At 36.7% G+C, this 24,112-nt stretch overlaps 1 long non-coding RNA gene across 1 annotated transcript; it reads left to right on the top strand.

The window, feature by feature from the left end:
* Nucleotides 1–308: 308 nt before the first annotated feature.
* LOC145989710 (uncharacterized) lies at nt 309–22,920 on the top strand. Its single transcript, XR_014441887.1, has 7 exons — nt 309–437; nt 7,196–7,291; nt 10,099–10,195; nt 11,019–11,159; nt 11,941–12,037; nt 19,236–19,313; nt 22,679–22,920. It is a non-coding gene; the product is annotated as an uncharacterized LOC145989710 (long non-coding RNA).
* Nucleotides 22,921–24,112: the final 1,192 nt, after the last annotated feature.

Here is a 24,112-nt window from a genome sequence, read left to right on the forward strand (position 1 = left end):
ATTGTGCCCTTAGAACCTTGCAACACTGATAAGTGTTTGATTTTCTTCCTAGGTCTTTCTTATCGCACAACATTAGAGCAACTATGCGTTCTGACGTCATTGGGGAAAGCTGTCATTGCTAGGCTAAATGTCTAAGTTGTTAGGTTAGGCTAGCTAGGTTTAGTTATCTTAGCATAAATAACAAAGTTTGAGTGTATTTATACTAATAGAACCAAACATAAGAGACCTAACAACGCAGGCGTGTGTGCTCTCCTCTGACGACAGAGCGCAAAGTTTCTCTAGCGTTGTGCGATAAGGGAGACCCTTCTTCCTCGCATGACGCATGTTTATGTTTCAGCTTGGTCTGGTCTCCTCAACACAAACCACTAAAGGAACTCAAATAGTAATTCTGTTATTTTTGCCAGCAAGGAAGTAGCAATTAATCGTGGTATCTCAAGGTAGGTGTTACCAATCCAAGATTGTGTGGAAATCCCCATAGAAAAAGAATATGTTATGTACTCTGGCCATATGTGAGCCACGTGTTGAGTGTAATCGTATACACTTACCTTGGGGTGCAAGTTGCTAAATGTATAAGAATAGAAACTATTTCATTTGGTCTCCGTGGTCACATCACCCACCCTCGATTACCTTCCGGTAAAATTTAAGTATCCCGGAATCTCATTTCTTCAAATTTACAGGAGAAATTACGTGCCGAATGCAGTTTCTTTAGAATTGTGATTAAAATTTCAGTAACCACCAAACGTCTCTAATTCCCTTATTTTCGTATTTTTCACATTGATACTTACGTATTCTGCATTCCTAAGGGTTCTTCAAGTTCGCGTTTCGTTTTTTGCACTCAAATAATCTCAATTTTCGAAATATCGAGTATTTTTATTTTGTTCGCTTCCGCTTGCATTACACGCGATATGGCAGAGAAATCTTGACTAGCGTAGTCCATGATCAGTGGTTATGCAGTGTTGCAATCTTCTTCATAGAAAAATACCTACTTTCGTGTTACTGATTTTGTATTTTTTTTTCCAGGTTCGAAAACTCCACGAACCATTCATAAATATTAGCCCCACGAACCATGCATGGCAAGGTTAGGTTAGGAAAGATAGTTAAATTTGTTTTTAAAAATTAGAAATTTTTTTCGGGTTTGAAAATCCCACGAATCATTCATAAATAGCCCCACAAACCATTCACGGATAGCCCCACGAACCATTCACGGATAGCCCCACAAACCATTTATAAATAGCCCTATGAACCATTCACGGATAGCCCCACGAACCATTCACGGATAGCCCCACGAACCATTCATAAATAGCCCCACGAACCATTCATATATAGCCCCACGAACCATTCATATATAGCCCCACGAACCATTCATAAATAGCCCCACGAACCATTCATAAATAGCCCCACGAACCATTCATAAATAGCCTTAGAGATACTGGGCGATAAGGGGGGGGGGGCTTATAACCGCCATCAACCTCACATTGAGCATGCCACTGATCCTGTGCACGTCATGTTGTCGCAAGTTCGTAATCAGAAATGGTGAACAGTAACTCACGTTTATTTACGTTCTAGAACTGTTACACAGTTACAAAACCGGATATTTGGAAACACTGACCAGTTGTTACGTCATGAAACGCTCACAAATATTTGGTTCACGTAGTAGACGGACATCAAGGGAACAGCTTTCGTTCATCGGAGTGACATTAATGTCGAAAATTACATGATTTACTGGCAAAAAAATTTCAACGAGGTGAAAACAAACTTCCGAGACCTTCCTAAAGTATAAATAAACCCATTTCGGTAAGTACTTTCTCCTGTAAAATTGAAGATATACGTTTTGTGGATACGAAAATTTTACGGAATTGTGTTCTCGCATTGTTCATTCAATTTTGCCGATAAACCATGTATTTTTCGATATAAAAGTGTGCACGAAAGCTCTTGCATCCATATATTTCCAGGTAGATGTAGCCTGTGTGTGATGACGTAATCCCATTCAATCCCGGTTGGTGTTTCAAACACGTTTTTGTAACTGAAGAAGGTACGGTACGTTTCCGCAAATGGTTTGTGGGGCTATGTGTCAATGGTTCGTGGGGCTATGCGAGAATGGTGTGTGGGGCTACTCATATTTTTTTAAAACCAATTTTTAACTATTGTAACCCGGATAAATTGTGTTTCGCATATTTCGTACTTAACCAATTATGTATTGCGGAACATAGTTCAAGGTGCCGTTATGTACTTACCGAAAAGAGTTTCTGTATACTCTACGAAGGTTTCGGAAGTGTTTTTTTCCCTCGCTCAATGAATTTTCACGGAAAACCATCTATTTTTCAACATTAATGTGTGTCCGATGCACGAAACCTGTTCCATTGATGTCCTTCTACTACGTGAACCAAATTTTGCGTGCGCTTGATGACGTAACAACCGGTCAGTGTTTCCAAACATGCTGTTTTCCTACTGTGTAACAGTAGTATAACGTAAATGAACGTGCATGTAACTGTGGGGCTATTTATGAATGGTTCGTGGGGCTATCCGTGAATGGTTCGTGGGGCTATCCGTGCATGGTTCGTGGGGCTATTTATGAATGGTTCTTGGGGCTATTTATGAACGTTTTTAACAATTTTTAAAATGACAATTTTAACTGTTTGTCTAACCTAACCTTGCCGTGCATGGTTCGTGGGGTTTTCGAACCTGGAAAAAAATACGGAATCAGTAACACGAAACTAGGTATTTTTTGATGAAAGTTGCAACACTGCATAACCACTGATCATCAACAATGCTAGTCAAGATTTCTCCGCCATATTGCGTGTAATGCTAGCAAAAACGAACAAAGAATTACTCGATATGTCGAAAATTGAGATTATTTGCGTGAAAAAAATGAAGTGGCACCTTCAAGAATCCTTAGGAATGCAGAATACGTAAGTACCAATGTGAAAAATAAAAGAATCGCAGCCGTTTTGGCGATACTTAACCTTCTTCACTGAAAAATGCCTACTATCGTGTTCGTCACTGGTGAAAATTATTCATTATGCACGGGTAGCTGACGGATAGCCCCACGAACCATTGCCGTTAGGTTTGGTTGGGTTAGGCAAGCATAGTAAAAAAAAAAGGAGTTTGAAACACTGACAGTGGGTTACGTCATCGAACGTGCGGAGCATGCTGTTCACGTACAGGAAGCATGTCAATTGTGTGTCTGTGGGATATTATTTCTCTTGAAAAATATATGATTTGCCGGTCAAATACAGGGTGGGAAATAACCTTTTGCTAGGGGTCTGCAGGAAAAAGTAACAACAATTAAGAAATTATGGTAATACCAAATGTTTACTACGACAATTGTGGTTACAAAAACAAAATTAAAAGTTAGTTCACGGCAAAGCACCTTGCTTCAAGGCAAATGTTACCCAAGCAAGACCTTCTTCGGCGAAGTGGCATTGACTTCTTCAGCAGTTCGGTATGGCCGGGTGCATCACTGGACCTGAATGTAGTGGAGCACACTTTGGGGCTATTCTGAAGGACCAAGTCCTCCGTGACATGGAAAGGAATACACACTTGTTTACGAATCTCCTGAGCTCCTACCCTGATCTTCTTCGTGCTGTGAGAGAAGCAAACGGCGGACATACTAACTTTTAATTTTATTTTTGTAACCACAATTGTCGTAGTAAACATTTGGTATTACCATAATTTCTTAATTGTTGTCACTTTTTACTGTCAACCGCTAGCAAAAGGTTATTTCCCCACCCTGTATATTCCACGATGAAAGAAAATACCTCCACGAACGTTGGAAAGCTTGGAGAAACTCATTTCCGTAAGTAGGTTCTTCTGTAAAAATGAAGAAATGTGTCTGTTACTGAATGCATTAAATATACGTAATAATTCTTGGTAGAGTATAAACGGTTGATTTGATAGGAATTGCACGCAATCAGAAGATGCATACAAATGAAGGCTCCGTCCTGAAATCCTCCACCCTCGATTTCTACCACATTTTCAAATTAAGTTTCTTCTAAGAAAGAGTGTTGTTAACTAGCATGGAAGGAAATTTTTAGAGATCTATGTGGTACGAAACTTACATATTTGTAATATTAAAATTCTTTTCCTACATAATGTCATTGCGGGTTTTCAGGGCTTCCATCATGGATTCATGTGACAGGTGCACGTCTACACATTTTCTTTGGTACTAGTTTACTATCCTTTGGACACATTTGTTTATTTTTACAGAAGAAACTACTTATCGTAATAAGTTCCTGTAGCATTGTCGAACATCGGGAAGGTGTTTTGTGTGATGTGGGAATGTTTCATAGCTGAAATTCATGTTGTTCGTTGAATATTAATTCTCAGACTGAGAATAGCATCTGGCGCGTACACCTTTGTACACCATCACGTGTTGTGACTGTATCATGAAGCGTCGTGATTGTGTTTTGTTCATGTTCATTGGGTATCCAGTGTTTCGAACTGTCTGTGTTTGCAACGAGAGTTAGAAGGATTTCGTGTCGCTAGCCCCACGAACCATTGGCACGTGGTTAGGTTAGGCAAACATAGTTAAAATTTGGTGTCATTTTAGTATCAGGATCTAGAAATTCGAAATAATTGCGAACCATTGACGCTAGCCCCACGAACCATTGGTGATATCCCCACGAACCATTGGCGCTGGTAATGTGAAGAAGTGTTCCCCTGTGCATAGCACCATGCCATGAAGGCGTATAGGGGGTGTGGGGGTAACGCCCCACACTTTCTTGATCCGGTCGTGAGTGGGGGTGATGTGATCAGCATCACGCCCCTAACCGCCTTTACCCCCCAGGGTTTCCCCCAGGTACCCATGTTATTCGACGCTGGGTGGGCGCCGGGGCCGCTTCCACCGTTAGAAAAGTTCTCGGATTTGAACCGGCCGGGGATCGAACCCGGGACCTTGAGCATGGTAGACGCGTTACCGACTGAGCCACCGCGGCCTGGTAATGTGAAAAATTGCAATTAATTTCATCAAAACAACGTTGATACACCTTCAGGAATGTTCCGCGAAGCAGATACGTAAGTACGAATGTCAAAAATTGACGAAACGAAAAAATTAGAGGTGTCCAAAGGATAGTAAATTTTTACCACGTTATTTGTGCTTTCCGAAAGCTGGAACCACTTGTACATTACATAAAACATTGAAATCTGTCTATTAAAAGAAAATTCGACGTAATTCTCGTAATAGCCCCCTTTATGGCTATTTCACTATTTTAGTGTGCATACAATTATTTTTTTTACTAATAAAAAGTGGCGAAATTACTCTAAAATAGCAGGTTTTTACATACGTGGGCCATACTTTGGGATCAAATATGCCCGTTATTTGAGTTTTCCATGTTCTGGAGCGATTTTTATGTTTTCTTGTATGTAAGCATTGCTTGCATTGACTAGAAGAGAAACTTTTATATTACATAAATCATTGAAATCTCTCTTGAAAAAAATGTACATAATTCTCAAAGGGTACAATGGGTTGACTAGCCCCCAATTTTCATTCTTAGTGTGGAAGTCATGGAATTTTGTATGTATGGCAAGTTAAGTTCATTTTCAACAGTTTTAGAACACTTGTTTGCAGTACAATGCGATCTCAAATTTGTGGTTGAAAATGCATCGTAGCTTTCTTGTCATTCCCATCTCTAATTACAAAGATTGCTAATGGTTGTGCTTATATAATGTAGTAATATAAATTAGCTGTGTATATTAACAGTATCTAATTGCCATTGTGAAATCTGAAAATTTATTTAATTCAGCATTGCAGTAATTTGTCCCTAATAACTGAGATTATATTTTTCTTGATGTAGTTTAAAGTGGTTATAAAACTAAAACTACCCAATATTGCAAACTGCCTCTACACAGCAAACACATTCATTTATACAAGAACAAAATTCAACTTTTTACAAGTTTGAAAATTCGTCGATGTTATTTTCGTAGCTTTTTATAGGTTCACATCTAATAATTTCATGGCTCGAGGGGGGGACATGGCCCCCATGGTCCCTCCCCTGGGTACAGGCCTGCGACAGAAAGGGGTGAAAAAATCAAAATCTGAAATATCGTCAATACTATATTCATTGGTTTTTATAGATTGACACTAAAACAAAAATCATAGTTCAAGATTGCAAGAGCCCTACCTTTTTACCAGGCCTGCAGGTAACATTCTAAATGCAATGGCTCGTACGAGTGATTTGTACAACTGTAATTGAATGCATTTTTCAAATCTTCCTCAGTTTACCATAACTTCTTCCTACACCCAAAAAGCAACGAGTAGCCACTGGCTAAAAGTGGACACACATCATAGTATTGCTTCTCCCACATTTCAAACAATATTATGTAACTCATATTAGTGGTAATTTGCGAGCGTTTTAGGGCTATTTGTCAATGCCAGTGGAAACAATGGTTGATACATTGAATACTGAAACCTGTGATTTTAAATATGAACAATATTACCTTTCTGATTTTTTAATATTATGTTGAACATGTATTGATTATGATGTGTAACATTTTTCATCGTGGTAAACCCTGGGACTTCCTATTCATCACAAAATATTACTTTATTTAAAGATTTTTCTACTTTCTGAATAGGTAAGAGTGCTAATTTAGTTTTTTTCCGTTTGGACTGTCCTTCTCCTCTCCCAACAATACCTAAATCATCACAATATTCCACATAGTTTCAGAAAGATGACATGTTTTGTGTCACATGGTGCGTTCGTTCATCCACCCAATTTCTGAAAATCTTAAAATTTTCAAAAATTTATATCTTTCAACATATTTCTTGGACAAGTTTAGTATTACATATTTGTCACTATGGACCAGGCATCTTATCAGTAAATAAATTTGAAGCAAATCCATGACTATTAAGCAACCTGCTGTGGGTGATTTCTCATGGAATGGCCCATAATGAAGAGAACTTTGTAACCTAGATCTCACTTTCCAAATTTAGAATTTTGTATTGAGTTTGCATGTTGCATGTAGATAGAAAGGGGCATAAAATACCTGAAAAAATAATAAAATGTGACCAAACAGGAGGATAGTTGTAGAACCTTCTTAACTTAGAAAATTATGGTTCAATGATGATTAAATTCACTGACCTGATCAGTAACAGCATTGGCGAAAATAAAATTATTCTGAGATTGTTGAAGTTCATACAAATGCTATTATCATATTTATTAACTTGCATTGTTTAAAACATGGATTATTTTTATTTCAGGAATTAGTTTTCCAAATGGATGTAAAAGTGGATGACAGAAGTGCCCTTAAACACTCAGAAAGTCGAGGAAATGAAAAGGAAGCAGAACAATTGCAGGTATAATATTTGTGTCATCATGTTTCAAATGTACAAGTATTAAATACAAAGTAATGGCAGCAGCAGACCAGCAAACAGTTACCATGACCTTTTGATGCAATATTAGCTTTGGGTAGTGTTGAGTTTTGTCATGGTCCGTCCAATCATTGTGCTGAACGTTATCGATACACTTCGTCGCACGTCACAATGCTTTCGAGAAGTTGGATGTTATTGTTGAGAAAAATTAGCACAGCATACTTTAAAATATCTATTTTTTTTAATTTTTTTTTTATCATTCAATTTGTGCCTCATGACCTTGTGCCACCCTCTAAATTTGCTTAAAATGGCGAACAATGGTAGATTGATTAACATTGTTCTTCTGTAACCTCTCTTGTTGTTTTGAGCAGGTCAACTTTGATTATAGCCTTCATTTGTTTGTTGTGAACTTCCGATGGATGCCCATGATCCTCCTCATCTTGAAGATGTATATGGCCCGGTATGGAATTTTTCGAACCACCTACGCATTGTATGATAAAAAATGCTTCTCCCATCCCACGCTTTAGTGACATTTCGAGTTGCTTCCGCAGTTCTGCGACCAAGTTTGAACTCGTGAAAAAAAATGATGCCCATTTCTTGCTTTGACAGTGTCATGGTAACTAGCCTAGAATCTAGACAAATCAAGCATTAGGAAAATTATTTTAAGGCAGATAGATTAAGCAACAAATAAGCTTTAAAATTATATATAACATGCAATATAATCAGTGAGATGTATTAGGAAAAATTATTTGCAAAACAGTGAAACAATTTGGCCATCAATTTTGCATCAACCTGGAAATTCTTTGTCCATCATTAATCAATACTACCCAACTGCCAATTTCTGTTAAGTTTGGGTTTCTATTTTAAGTCCACTTTAAGCACAGAAAGGCTAATTGGGACTGTGCCTGCACTTTAAAGTGGGATCCAAACCGCTATACTCCTCCACTGTGAATCAAACCTGGGACCCATTGATTAAATGTTGAACGTTACCAATACACAATTGGGGAGGCCTCATCAATTAGTGTTGTTTCCCTTCTCATTGTTGCCTCTACATGTGAAGTGAATATTCTAAAATTTGGTTAACTGAGATTCTAAGTGTGAGTGTTTAGCTAAAATATTGTGATCTTCTCGCTGAAATGTTCATGTACTAATTGCCCTAAGGACTGGAAAATTTTAGTTCTTGGTCTGGAAAAGTCTGGGAATTTTGATTTTGCGAAATGGTAGATACCCTATAAATGGCTACTTGGAAAGGTGGAATCTAATGAGTAGAGCCCGGAAGTTCAGGCATTTATTTTCGTTAAAATAGGCAGGCAAAAAGGCATTTATAATGTGGTAAATAGGCACTAAATATGAAAAAAAGGCAAAATAAACCGAAAAAAGGCACATTTAGAAGTCGCTTACTTTTATCTATAATTTCTGGCAAAATGTCCAAATCTAAATTGGGAAGAGCATTTCAATTTTCTCCGTCTTGATTGCACATAACTACAAGGTGATTTTTAGGTTCTCAACATTCATTGATAGTCGTCTGTCAGAGAGAATGTTTTTCATAATAGAAAATGATCTTTCTACTTCGACAGAAGTTATTGGAGCATATGTACATATAACAAGCTAATGTAGCTGGACTCATTTTGGTAACAGCATTTTCACCTTTTAGAATATCACAAATTGTTTTCAATTGTTTCAAGTCCTCATTTGCACTCACTACCCGTTAGCACTTTTCCGCAACAGCTGACCCCTTTTGTCCTGGCACTTCCATCATCTGCTGCATAGATTCCTCGAAGTTTTTCATGGATGCTATAATTGTAATTGTCTCTGGCAATGCACCATAATGTGCAAAAGTAAACAGGAGTTTTTTCACTTCACGAATTGAAGCCGCTTCATTTTCTGGAAGAGCATCTATCACCTCACTGATTTTTTGAAGGTTGTTAGCATAATGTATAGCTGCTGATATCCAGGTTCCCTATCTCGTCAAGACTGGTTGCTGAGGTAAACTAAGCTCAATCGCAACTTCCTGAAATTTTTGGGTTCGACAGGGAGATTTCAGAAATATTTTCTTTGTTCGAAATCAACCTGTCCACTTCAGCAGTCAATCATGCACAAAAAATGTTAACCGAAAAGCAATATCCTGACTCAGCATGAAATACTTTTTTCTCACACTTTTCTCCTTCAGCAATGTTGAAACATGCGTGAGTTCAATATTACTTCAATAAGGCGAAAATTATTCACATAATAAACGGAAGAAAAATAAATGCCAACAACGTTTTTTGGGAGAAAAATAATTTATATACACATTTTTTTTTTAAAAAAATGTCAAATTTCATTGAAAAAGGCAAAAAAAGGCATTATAATTAAAAATAGGCAGTGGGGTCCCAAATAGGCAAAATAGGCAAAATGAAAAGGCTTCCAAAACATTCGAAACAACATAAGAAACTTATATCCGGAAAAATTTTATCAATGCAGTAGATAAAAAGAGGCATTTTGCCAAACTTCCGGGCTCTACTAATGAGATAACATAATGAAGAGACCTTTGTAACGTACATCTTCCACCCACCCCGTTCAATATCTTGACATTTTTACATTTACTTATTGCAGGGAGAAAGCAAAAAAAGAAGTCACTAAAGTTGCACATACTTCTTTTCTTTGGAGAAAATTGTGGTTCAATGATGATTAAATTCACTGACCTGATCAGTAACAGCATTGGCGAAAATAATATTCTGAGATTGTTGAAATTTATACAAATGTAGTTAGTATGTTAATTAAATGAATCATGTAAAATGTGATTTTTTTTTCAGGTCTTAGCCTTCCAAATCACAATAAAAATTGGATGACAAGAAGTGTTGTTAAGCCCTCAGAAATCTAGGAAATGAGAAACATGCAGAAAGAATGCAGGTATGCTATTTGATTTTTTTTTTAAATTTAGACTTTATTACCAGAAGCAAGATTTTTTATTTAACTACCGCAGTTCTGCACTTTATTCTCAAAGAGGCTAATTGCAACTGGATCTACGGTTTGAAATGAAATCTTGTTACGGGGATCAAACCCTTTATTTCAAGAAGAAAATGATGATTACTAAGGTTTTTGGCAGACAAAATACTCCCACCATTGCTTAAAAGTTAGACTTCTTAAAACATTTCTTTTAATCAGTTGCACCTTCATTCATAGCTTTCTTTGATTCATAGCTTCCTTGGAAAGAATCTGAATTCAAGATGAAGGTTGTACAAACTACTCACGAGTTTAATATATATATATAATATAAACTTACGTTTTGCAAGTATCAAGCTTACTCCTGCGATGTTTCGGGAAGCAACTGCTCCCTTCCTCAGGGTGCTCACTTTTAGGTTATGTGTAAATAACCACGTCAAACTCTCCATGGGTTCAAGATATAGGATTGGTAAAAGGCGTATGGTTAAAAAACAATAAAAATCTAAAACCCATTATAGGTGCACGTCAAACTACCATGCCATTTTCCCAATTAGAAACTGCTCCAACATTCCAAGGAGACAAAAGAGGAAGAGTCACTTAACAGGTGCATAGTTGCACAGACTTCTTTTCTTTTGAGAAAATTGTGGTTCAATGATGATTAAATTCACTGACCTGATCAGTAACAGCATTGGCGAAAATAAAATTGTTCTGAGATTCTCGAAATTCAAACCAAGGTTTTAGTAAAATTATTAACTTGCATAATATAAAACATGGATTATTTTTGTTTCAGGAGTTGACTTTTTCAAATGGCTATGAAACTGGATGACAGAAGTGCCCTTAAACACTCAGAAAATCGAGGAAATGAGAAGGAAGCAGAACAAATGCAGATATTGTATCTAAAGATATCCGTTTGGCGGTTACGCAGATATAGGTAATTAACTCTCAGAGTTAAATGCAATTATATTATTGTCAGCATGTTTCAAATCTACAAGTGTTGGATAAGAAGTAATGTCAGCACTTCTATAATTGTGAATTTGCTTTATTACTAGAGGCAAATCACATCTACCACCTTCTCCCACACTTGTGGAAGGCATCATACATTATTAGTGTTATAACACCATTAAATTAAGCCTTATTTCCATGAAAACCAAAAACTCAATATGCTGACCAAGGCAGAATTTATTTTATTTTAAAACAAACTAAACGTTACGTTTCAACCTTCTAGCAAGATCTTCTTCAGACTCTGTACCAAATACAAATGAAAATAAAGGTATAAGGTATTTGGTACAGAGTCTGAAGAAGATCTTGCTAGAAGGTTGAAACGTAACGTTTAGTTTGTTTTAAAATAAAATAAATTCTGCCTTGGTCAGCATATTGAGTTTTTTATTATTAGCGTGTCCATCTCTGTTAATGTTAATGTCTACTGGGAAATGTAGAATCTAATGAAATAACACAATGAACATAATGAGAATTTTGTAATGTACATCTTCGCAGGGAGAAAGACAAAAGAAAAAATCACTTAACAGGCGCATAGTTGCACAGACTTCTTTTCTTCTGAGAAAATTGTGGTTCAATGATGATTAAATTCACTGACCTGATCAGTAACAGCATTGGCGAAAATAAAATTGTTCTGAGATTCTCGAAGTTCAAACCAAAGTTTTAGTAAAATTATTAACTTGCATAATGTAAAACATGTATTATTTTTATTTAAGGAGTTGACTTTTCCAAATGGCTATAAAACTGGATTACAGAAGTTCCCTTTAAACACTCCAAAAATCGAGGAAATGAGAAGGAAGCAGAAAATTGCAGGTATATTATTTGTGTCAGTATCTTTCAAATCTACAAGTGTTGAACAAAAAGTAAAGGCAACACTTCCATAATTGTGAAATGGCTTTAATACCAGAGGCAAAACCACTATACCTATTTCTTCAGTGTAATCGCTCCATGCCTATAACATTCTCCTACACTTACGGAACGTGTCACATACCAACAGCATGCTCATCTCTGTTAATGTTGTGTGAAGTAACAATTCTATGGAATGGGATCACATCTCTTGTGTTGTATTGCTTCCCTTGAAGTGGTTTAAAAAGCAGGTTTTACAACACAGATTTTGAGACCTGGACATTTGTACTTTTATTTCCTTTGTATGTTGTAGCTAACGACTATGGTACATTTTTTAGAATTGTAGTTACAAAGAATAAAAACCTTAAATAAATGTTAAATTGTTTGCACCAATACAAATCCAATTTAATAAAAGGCATTGCACCATGCCATGAAGACACAGGGGGATATAGAGGTAGAGATCTACACATTCTTGATATCTTCCATAGTGGAGGTGATGTGATCAGCACCATGCTCCCATCACCTTTATCCCCCAGCATTGTTACCCCCCTCCCCCACCTTCACATAAAGTATCCATAGATGAGAGGCTGGTTGAGCATCAGAGTTGCTTCTGCAGAGAGATACAACAAGATGGCGGCAGCTAGTAGAAGCTGCGCTGATTGTCGTCGTATTTTCCGGAATTTTGCAGTGCTTTTTGTGTGTTTGTTTTTTGATTCTGGTGCACTCGTGCCTCCGCTGTAGTGTTTTCTCCCCGTTGTCAAAGGATTTTCACGATGTATTGTGATGGAGATGTGCTCAGAGAGAATTTTCATTTTCTGCCCTCATGAACACCTGTGCATGTCTCCACCATGGCTTCACCCAGCAATAGGCAGGTAAGGGGACTCCAGCTCAGTACTGTCACTTCGTATGTGGGGACATACAAGTGAATCCGGGATCTGTAAAAACGTTGGCAAATTTCTGTGTATTACCAAAATACACAGAGCATTAAGAACAAGTTTACTGACTGTGCTGCTTTTGCATGTGAACTAAGGACATACGATTGCTTAATATTTAATGAAACGTGGTTAACTGAAAATGGTAGTGACGGTGAAGTAAGCCATTTCAGCATATATATAGAAAAGGTCGTGCGACTCGCGGTGGTGGTGGTGTTATGGTGTTAACTCAAAATGGCCAAGTAAAGTACGTGATGACCTAAAGTGGAACTGTGAATTACTGTGGGTCTAAGTTTGTGTCCAATGCAAACAACCTTCTCCTTGGTTCGTACTACAGACCACACATAAATAGTCACTGTACCTTCTTGAGGAATGGCAAGATTCTTTACTTGCAGCAATTGCCCTGGGGGACCTTGCACTTTTCGGAGACTTCAACCTCTATTGACTGGCAAGATGCTGGTAATGAAATCGTGAAGTGTGCAAATGACTTATGGTTCATCGAAACTTTCATTTCTGGTTTAAAGCTAAAGCAGCATAATTTATTCAACACCAAGACGGACAGTAATCTGGATTATGTTGTGTCCACATTGAACAATATGAACATTATGCCATGTAAGAACCTCCCGAGCTCCAACCACAATAGTTTGGACGTGTCCATTTTCATCCCCCCATCTACTAAAAGATGTCATCGCCCCTCGATCCAGAAGAAAGCGCTACCTGTGGAACCGAGCACCGTGGGAGGAAATAAGACGTACCCTCGACTCCTTTCCCTGGGGCCTTCTGGAAGATGAACCCTCGATGATGCAGTTGACCTATTTACAGCTGTCATTCATGCAACAGTAAACTATCTTGTACCTTCGGGAAAAATACCATCTTGCAGATTTCCATGTTGATTCGACTCTGAAGTGCACAATGTACTGGCTAACAAGAAATGAGCATGGCAGCTTTGGAAGGACTTCACGAGTGAGCACACTTACAATACTTTCGTTGTTCTTCGATGGCACTCAAAAGTACCTTCTTCAAAACAAGCAGTTTTACACCAAAGCATTTCATGGATCATTTCGGTTAGCTGTTCCAATTACAATGTATAATACATACAGCAGGAAAGGCACTTGGAGTTACACAGTCTAAGGTGAGTGCACGGTGTTTACAATTGTAAAAGCCTTCCATACGTGTACAGTAAACGTTGTAAAGTATGTATTTTATCAGCGCCATTCTTCTCTACCTAAAACTATTTAATACGAAGCGATATTCCTCTCGGTTGAATAGTTATCGTATTTTAAAAGTGTGAAGTGATACGTTGTTTACATCTCACGCGGCTGCCATTATGGGAACGAAAGACTTGTCGACAAGTACGGTGTAACAAGTACCGTGTGAGGCGAAAACTAGCAAATGGGTAGTCAGTCCAGCGTCAACTAAAGCATTCCTACTGGATATCCAGTTCCGTGCAATTCAGGCTTTAAAATTGCACTTCATTAAAATTTAAAGTGAGTGCGGCGCTCACCCACGACCGATCGTGTTTTAAAGAACATATTACAGGCACGTCAAAAAAGGCAATGCGTCTCTTAGGTTTACTGTATCATTTCACCGAAATTAGTGATATCTCAGCCCTCACCTTATACTTCAACTTGTTCATTTCCTGAATAATAGAATACTGCTCTCCAGTCTGGTCCATGGCATGTCCCATTCAGCTCTCTAGAATCGATTCTGTCCTTCACTTTTTCCTCGCTATAGGTTTCCTCATTACGCAATTTTTCAACACCACTCTCCTGTCCTATTTACACTTATAGACTCCCTATCCGCACAGTTTACTAAATGACTTCAATTATTTATACAACATTACCAATGGCAAAATCGTTGCAACGTGCTCATCCAGGAATTTCACTTTCGGGTGCCCATGTGCACAACACGTAACACAGATCTATTTTACACATAAAAGCCTAGACTGGAAATTCAAAAAAGTTCACTGTTTCATAGACTTCCCACCCAATATCACAACTTCCCACAAATGACCTCCCATCAAGTGCTGATGTATTTTCCACAGAGTACGCCTTTCGGTCTAGCATCAGAAAATATGTTGCTAAATAACGTTTAATTGTGCTATTGACTTATTTATGTTAATCCTTTGTTATTTTTATTTTTGTTCTTTTCATTGTTGATGATTTCAGTGTAAAATGGCTATGTGCTGTATCTGAAATTCTCTCAATAAATAAATAAAAATAAATAGATTGCTTCAAAATTTCCAACCTCCTACACCGGGGATCGAGCCTGGGCTTCTCTCCCCAGAATCAACTAGAATTTAATGCTGTGCCAAGTCACCCAACAACAACAACAAAATGTCTTTGTTTTCTTTTTCTACATTCTATCCACTTCGTAAGAAATCATTTCTTTTTAGATAGGTCCACTTTCAGTAAAAATATGTATTTCGTTCATGTATTTGGAAACTCTGGCAAAAAATTCTAGATTAAACCTTTTCTACACAGTGAGTTTTCCTGCTTTGTTAAACATTTAGAGGTTTTCCTTGCAGCTTATACCACATTTTTGTGCAGTTAGTAAGGATGAGAGTAGGAATAGAATCGGAAGAAAGCAATTAACACCTTTTTTTTTTTTTTCTAGAATCCAATTAACACCTATTGTTCTCCTTCCCACCCTCCCCTATTGTTTAAACAAGTACACACTTGTTCACAAATGTTGTAAACAAGTTTAACATGTGAATAGAAGCAGAGGGTGAATATATATTTTTTTTTTTTAAAACAATCTACAGGTATATATGGATACTTACGAACTTTCCAATCACCAAACTTTGCTAGTTTTTACTTGAGAACAGCCATGTTAGTGTGCAGTTGAACTGTGTGTTTTGACTAAGATGATGGCAGTGTTGTATCATTGGAAAATAAAGAAGCTATGATAAACTCTGCAAGTATCTGCAAATTTTTAAATGTGCGAAATGTAGTGACTGACCAAAACCATCACTATTATGTGACAACAAGTATAACCTCCCTATTTCACTGATAGGATCTCTTTTTTTTTTTTTTTGCCTATAAGAGAATCTGAAACTAGTAAACATATTTTTTTGTAAATAAAACAAATATATTTTTTTACTATGTACAACTTTATTTTTTCTAAACTATGCTACTACACAGAGAATACAGACTCAGCTTTATCTTAACGCTTTTATATCAAAACTTTATTACATTTATACAAAAATAGTGCAAATCTAGCGTTACTTTAATGCTTTAATGTCAAAATACATTTTTGTTATTACATTTACACATAGTGCAAATTCAAGTAACAGTATTCCACATAAAGTTTCTTTTGTTAGCATTTTAGTACAATTTGATAATTAAGGTACTCACGTTTTCCGCGAATCTGTTTTACATTATTTTCTATTAATTTTGGTAGCCACTGCCACCATCCTCGTTGGAATTCGTTGTGTTGTTGCTTGGTGCATTTCTGTTGTTTTTTCCTAAATCGCTGCTAGGTGTGCTGCAGTCGCCTGTATGTCTACGTATATGTCGTTTGATTTGAGAATATATATTTCTTACATTTTTTTTTTTTTTTTTTTTTTTAATATTTATGAATTTGAACACACTTTGCAGACTTGTTTCCAAAATTCACTCTCAAAAATTCATCATGTACATCTACTCGATGAGACTTAAGAGCGCAAATAAAATTGGGGATATATTTTTCTCCTTCCCCACAAGAATGAAAAATTTTTATGTAGGTATATTAAATTTGAAACTACAGTGGTGTACTGGATTCCCGTACAATTCTCTTGCACAGGTTTACCTGAAAAATAATACACTTGTCTTATTTGTGACAAAAGTGTTAATGTACAGGGTGTTTAACTCGGGGCGGAAACCTGTATTTCGTTCATAACTCTGACACTAATAAAGATATTGCAACGAAATTTGGAGTGGACTTACCTCCGTTCATGTGAAGTCTGGTGACATCATAACAAGTTTTTCTGATAAGAATATACTGCAACAATAATTTCTACAATTCTGCAATAACTAGTCTTTTTCCTGTGAAACTTTGAGTAATTATAGTCCTTCAACAAACTTTCTTTTTTCATTTTTCAATCAAAATTATACAATATTAACAGTATACCTGTGTGTCAGAATGAGATATGTTACATGGCTCTTTTGTGGTACAGGGTACTGTTATATTCAGCAAATAAAATCGTACATATTACACAATATCAAATGTTCATCCACTTTTTCATATATTTTTTGCCCTTTTTTGTACCAATGTCAAATTAATGCATGCCAACATTTATATTGAAAATGTAATAAATATAATAAAAAAGAATCGAAAATTCAACAACCCTGTTGCCAACAAGTATCGTAGCTTTCTCATGAGTGCTGGATGAAAGTGGTCTTCCAAGAAATTGCTGTAGTATGCAGCAATTACTGTCAGCTGTTGAGATGCAGTATGTCCCTCATGGTTGTCATATTCCACAATGAACATCACCTACGCACCACCACCTCATTCAGGGTCCACTTTCTTTAGACAATTAGAGCCCACTTCAAACTTGGTTGGTACCCATAGGGGTGATAGTGTTCCAAGGAAGTCCTCACCTAACTCTAGTAGCAGTTCAATAAGTCGTATGAGATTGAGAGGCATGCATATTTTGACAAAAATACGAAATGTGAAATAACACATTGTAATGTTAATTTTTTGTGTTTCTGAAAAGAGAGATTCATTTTGCTCCCATGTTTTGTAGCAAAATGCGAAATAGTCTCTCAAACCTTAAACATGAAGTTTAGAGTTTATTTACCGACGCGACACTTTCTGAAGCTTGAATTATCCCGTGAGTTACATAATTCACAGAACATTGATTAATTCTGCTGTAAATATTTGAGAAGTAAGAATGGACCTCTTTAAAAAGGAATGAACTTTACACTTTGGTACCTACACAAATGTGCTATTAAAAGGGATTTGTTTATTTTGTGTAGTAAGTGCAGTTTTTAAATCAAATTTAGGATTATGTTCACAATTTAATTTATAGACTGCTTTTGATCCAATTTTTCACCACTATAACACCAAAATTTTATTTTATTTGCCAAAATTATGTGCCTCTAGCAATTACATAAGGGTGTTATTGTTGCACCTCTGTAATTTCATGGGGTATACAATGTCCTACAATTTTGCAGTATCCAAGAATGTTGCACAGATGTGGATCACTGTTGTGTTCATATGCCTACATAGCTAAGGCACATACAGTCCATAGAGAAGGTAGTGCTTGATGTAGTTCTTGTTAAGGAAAAAAATATCATTTGTAAGGTATAGGTAGATAAACTGGCATTTTTTTTATGCACACTTTTCCTTCTATGTGAATGAAACCTAGCTTAAGTGGACAAATCCACTACGCTATGGGTTTCCAGTTCATATTTTTGTAGGCATTTGATTATTGTTGCTCATTTCTGGGCAACATTAGTTCATTTGATGCATTGTTTTGTCAGCAACAGATGATTATCTCTTAATCTACTCTTCCCAAGCTGCATTTCTTTAACAAGTGACATGAATTCTTTCTGCAAGGTACACTTAACTACTTTGAAAGATAAAATGTAGGTAATGGCACAATAAGCATAATGAAGAGGAATTTGTAACCTACACCTCCCTTTAGAAATTCCGACCTCATTAAGTTTTGCATATTGAAGGTAGATAGAAATGGGACATAAAATACTTGTAAAAATTGACGAACATGAGGATAGTTTATGTAGAAATTTCAGCGAAGATAGTTGTAGAAACTTCTTTAAAAAAATCAAAGTTCTCCCCTGTGCTTTGCACCACGCCATGGAGGTGTATAAGGGATGTGGAGTTAGGTGCCCACTCTTTCTTGATCACGGCTGAAGGTGGTGGTGATGTGATCAGCACCACACCCCAGGCTGCCTTTACCCCCCAGAGTTTCCTCCAGGTACCTACTTTATACGATGACGGGTGGATGCCAGAGCTGCTTAAACAGGTGGGAAAATCCAGGTTCTCCCCCCACTGGAGATTGAACCTTGGTCTCTCGCATGGAAATCAGACACCCTAAACACTGAGATACCCCAGCATACAAATTTCTTATCTTAGAGAATTGTGATTCAATGATGAATAAATTCACTGACCTGATCAGTAACAGCATTGGCGAAAATAAAATTGTTCTGAGATTTTTGAGGTTCATACAAATGCTGTTAGCATATTTATTAACTTGCATCATGTAAAATGTGTATTAATTTTTATTTCAGGACTGCTTTCAAATGGCTATAAAAGTTGATGAAGTAAACACTTGGAAACTGAGGAACTGAGACCGAAGCAGAACAAATGTAGGTATAGTATTTGGTAGTATGTTTCAAATTTTCAAGGGTTGAAAAATAACATTGGCACTTCTATACTTGTGAAATGGCTTTATTTATTACCAGAGGCAAAACCACTTAAATTTCTCAACATAATCTCCCCCTCCCCCAATGTGGACCACCTCCTCTCACACTTGTGGAAGTCATTGTACGCTATCAGGGTGTCCATCTCTGTTAATGTGGCAATGAGCTGAATTGTGTGGTTGGTATCAGAGGGTCATCCTGAATCTAAACTGTCCCGTAATGCATCCCTGTCTTCACAGAAAATTTTCTAACACAAAATTTAGTGTTCATTAACACCTACTAAAATTTCAGTTACCCTTCAAGTCAGGGTTGAAAATTATTTAATAGGTGATTAAATCATGAAAAAAAGATTATAATTCTTTTTATTTTTTAAAAAAACGTTTTGGTGAAAAATTGAACTTTTAATATTATTAGTAAACATTATCCAATATCTTATGTATAAAATAATGTACCAATTCAACAGGTAGTCTGTTTCACTATTTTTTAAAATACTTTTATTTACTTTATATGTTGTAACTAAGGATTAAGGGATATTTTTTAAAATTGTAACTTGAAGATGAAAAGTTTGAACAAACTTTAAATTATGTTTGCACCAATCCCAAACTCAATTTTATAAAAGGTAAAGGTAATGTTATCGCCCTGTGCATTGCACGGTGCCTTGAAGGCACACAGGGGTATGGAGGTGAGGCTCTTGATACACATTATTGATATTGGCCATAGCGGAGGTGATGTGATCATCACCATGCTCAGATTGCCTTTACCCCCAGGTTGATGGGAGTCTGGGAGATTGCTTGAAAAATTTCAACCTGAAATTACACACCGTGAATCAAACCTGGGTCTCCTGCCTGGAATCCAATTTAATAGCAAGCAGAATTTAATATTGTGACCCCAGTCACTGAACAAACAAAAATATCTTAATTTTCTTTTTCTACATTGCATCCACTTCATAATAAATAATTTCTTTTTTAATGCCAATTAATAGGCATACATATCAAAAGTTATGGATACACACATTCAGCGTTGTTCTGAAGAAATCTTACAGAATCTGAAGAATATAGCTATAGCTTTGGACAAATTGTAAAGCGACTCTTGCAATATTGGATATGCTACTGAAATTTAGAAGAAAAGAAATTGCAATATTCTTCAGATTCTGTAAGATTTCTTCAGAACATCGCTGAATGTGTGTATCCATAACTTTTGATATGTATGCCTATTAATTGGCATTAAAAAAGAAATTATTTATTATGAAGTGGATGCAATGTAGAAAAAGAAAATTAAGATATTTTTGTTTGTTCAGTGACTGGGGTCACAATATTAAATTCTGCTTGCTATTAAATTGGATTCCAGGCAGGAGACCCAGGTTTGATTCACGGTGTGTAATTTCAGGTTGAAATTTTTCAAGCAATCTCCCAGACTCCCATCAACCTGGGGGTAAAGGCAATCTGAGCATGGTGATGATCACATCACCTCCGCTATGGCCAATATCAATAATGTGTATCAAGAGCCTCACCTCCATACCCCTGTGTGCCTTCATGACACCGTGCAATGCACAGGGCGATAACATTACCTTTACCTTTTATAAAATTGAATTTGGGATTGGTGCAAACATAATTTAAAGTTTGTTCAAACTTTTCATTTTCAAGTTACAATTTTAAAAAATATCCCTTAATCCTTAGTCACAACATATAAAGTAAATAAAAGTATTTTAAATATGTTGAAGACTCAATATCTGTGTTGTAAAACCTTTTGCTAGTTTTTGGATTGCTCGTTGCAAATTTGCTCCCAGATCTCGTCCTCTAAAGAACAATCATGAATGTGAGCAGTGTGCAAATCTAAAGCGCAAATAGAATCCTGTATATAGATAGGCCCCTGCCCACAAAAGTGAAACTTTTTTATGCCTTACACCGTTTTGCTCACCTTGATTAGTTTCTTTGCCACAGCTTCTACGAGACACTGCTCATTGATTAGGCTGTCACAGCATCCACACTGAAAAAAGTCAAAAAAACACATTTGTAAATTTTTTCTCACTCTACGACCATTCTTATTCTAATCTTTCCCAAAGAAAGATAGAAAGTATGCCATACTTCGGTTCCTGCTACACATTGACCAAGGAATAATTATTCTGGTTATACACTTACAGTTCAGGTGAAAAATTGTTACAAAAAACACTTGAGTTTTCACCAAAACTGACAAAGTATGTTCCGTGGCAATTCAAATCAATGTACACTGCAGTCCAATATATTCTAGGCCCCGATTCATTGTCTGTATTGAAACTTGATATTTTTCGGTAACGTATTGTCTGTACCAGACCAACAAAAATTTTCACATAGAACATTCACTTGATGTAATGTCAAGGCAGTGCTTATAGTATCCATTTTGCAGCTGAATTCAATGAATATTGACGAGACGACGAGATGCTGCTTTCTTTGCAGTCTGATGTCTAGTTGTTCTCGTCTTGGGTTGATGCAGAAACTGGAACAACGTGCTGAATGAAACTGTAGTGGAGTAGAAACTGTCCATACTGGTGAGAGTTTCTCAGGTGGTGGTTCGTCTCACAGCAGCTATTGGCAGGGAAACTTAGTAGAGCTGATTTAGGGCATCCAAGCTGCTCCAAGTTAATCACAGTGTGGTGAAGTATGGTAGAAAGGAAATGGCACTTTTCTGCGCCAAAGGAATAAATGGCTGAGGCATTTTCGGTACAGCGGGATAAAATAGTGGACACATTGGAAAAATTCACTTCCCAGCTTGCCAAGAGAGGCCGTGCACATTTTGAGTTTCCCATAAATTTTCATTTTGTATTCTGATATTGAGATCTTCCCATGCGCACGGAGGTTTTAATAGCCATGATTGCAAACAATTAGAATCTGGATCCACAACAGCTATTTCTTTTGGAATATATTTTCCATGATTATCTCGAAATTCTATAAAATCGATAACGGCTCTCATATTGTGAAATGACTTTGTGGCTGACAATCACTCAACTGAAGACTTATTTGCTATAATCAAAATATACGTCACGATAAGACCCCCGTGAAATCAGTTTCATTGGTTGGTAAAAAATAAAGATATACAGAACAGATTATGCTCAATACATAGGAAAAGTTGGTTATTTTAGAGTTACTTCGTTATTTAGAAGCGGGTTAGGTTTCCTAAATATATAAGGTAGAGTATTCTTGTTCTTGCATGTAATTCAGCATTGAGGCTTGGTGATTCCTAGAGCCACTTTATGCAGGAGCTGAAAAATTAATGTCAGATAACCCACAACCTTCTGTCAGAGTACATATTTGTTACATGGTACATTTTGTTTTCAGGAAGACATAAAACAAGAGTGCACCTGGTGTGAAATTGAAGGGTTTAGGGGGATGAATGAACTATTACACCATATATATTTACACCATCCCCCCTACCTAAGAAGAAGAAGAAGAAGACCATCAAGGAGGCAGCACTCTGGTGGAACATTTATCAGTATATGTGAAAGACAATATGAGAGTATGTAAGAGCAGACTATTTTCTCGTATGTGAGAAGAGAACAATATAAAAGTGTGTGTGTAAAAAAAAGAGAATATGTGTGTGTATTTATTTTTACATTATATATACAGCTTTTGAAAAATGACATTTTATTTTCTTTAGTTCCTTTTGCGAGACTACCTCAAAATTAGCTTTAAGTTTAATTTTTCGAGGGTTTTCAACTACTCTCTCTTCAATTTCTCCTTTAACAAGTTGCTTGAAATAGTCAAAATTAATTTGCAATTGCATCCTGTAGTTCATGGTAATTCCGCACACTTTAATGACATGTTTCTCATCGTTTGCATCATATTTGTTTTCCATTTTATATGCATAATTCTTGGGTTCACCACCAAGAAAACATGAGATTTCATACAGGTCTTAAATCTCATCGGTCAGTTCACCGAGAAAGGAACCTGTAGTTAACAGGGTTTCACCCTGCTTTTCAACATAGAATACAGAGTCAGTGTCCACATAATGGATAGATTCTTTTACTTGATCCATGAATGAATATAAATGGATTCTTCCATAAGCAGTGATAAATGCTGAGACAAGGGCATTTGATAATACTAGCGGCGAATTTGCTGTTTCCAAGTCTACAAAGTTTACTAGCAAGCATTTTTCAGAAATAGGGACAAAATGCTAATCTCAAATTGTGGATTGAATAGAATATCATGGAATTTCTTTTCTGTATTGACAAAAACTGACTTAGTTTTTTAGATGGATTCAGAGAATTTACCAAAAAGCGAGTTAAGGAGTATTTTGGATATGTAACGCAGCCCAGTATTTTATCCAATTTCTTCCTTGACAAGCTGAATACCCTCATGTTCGAAATAATCTCGAATATACTTCTCTTTGTCATGTTCTGTACTGCAAGTGGAAGGATATCCTGAGGACTGTTGTTTCAGTCTAAGATAAGTATCTACGTATTCTCTGAACACATTATCTGATTCTTGTGCTGAAGGAAAATCCCATACTTCATAAATTTTGAGTATTTTGTACCATTTCTCTACAGCCAACTTGAGTTGTTCTGATACCCAAGTGCCATATGTAAGTAGCTTTGTTTTTCGGTGTGAGGGCACTCTTCCTGATTCTCACTTTGTGCACATGCACGGCAGAGAGCAAACATTAACTTGCTATTGCACGCCATGCCAACAGTGGCGAAGCGTAGAGTTGCTAGCAGGGTAGGCACAAAAGTGCGATAATATCCATTACTTGGTTAAATCTGTAAAAAGAAAGGG

This window comes from Lepisma saccharinum, chromosome 1, assembly GCF_977018435.1.
Source record: "Lepisma saccharinum chromosome 1, izLepSacc3.1, whole genome shotgun sequence".
NCBI classification, from domain to species: domain Eukaryota; kingdom Metazoa; phylum Arthropoda; class Insecta; order Zygentoma; family Lepismatidae; genus Lepisma; species Lepisma saccharinum.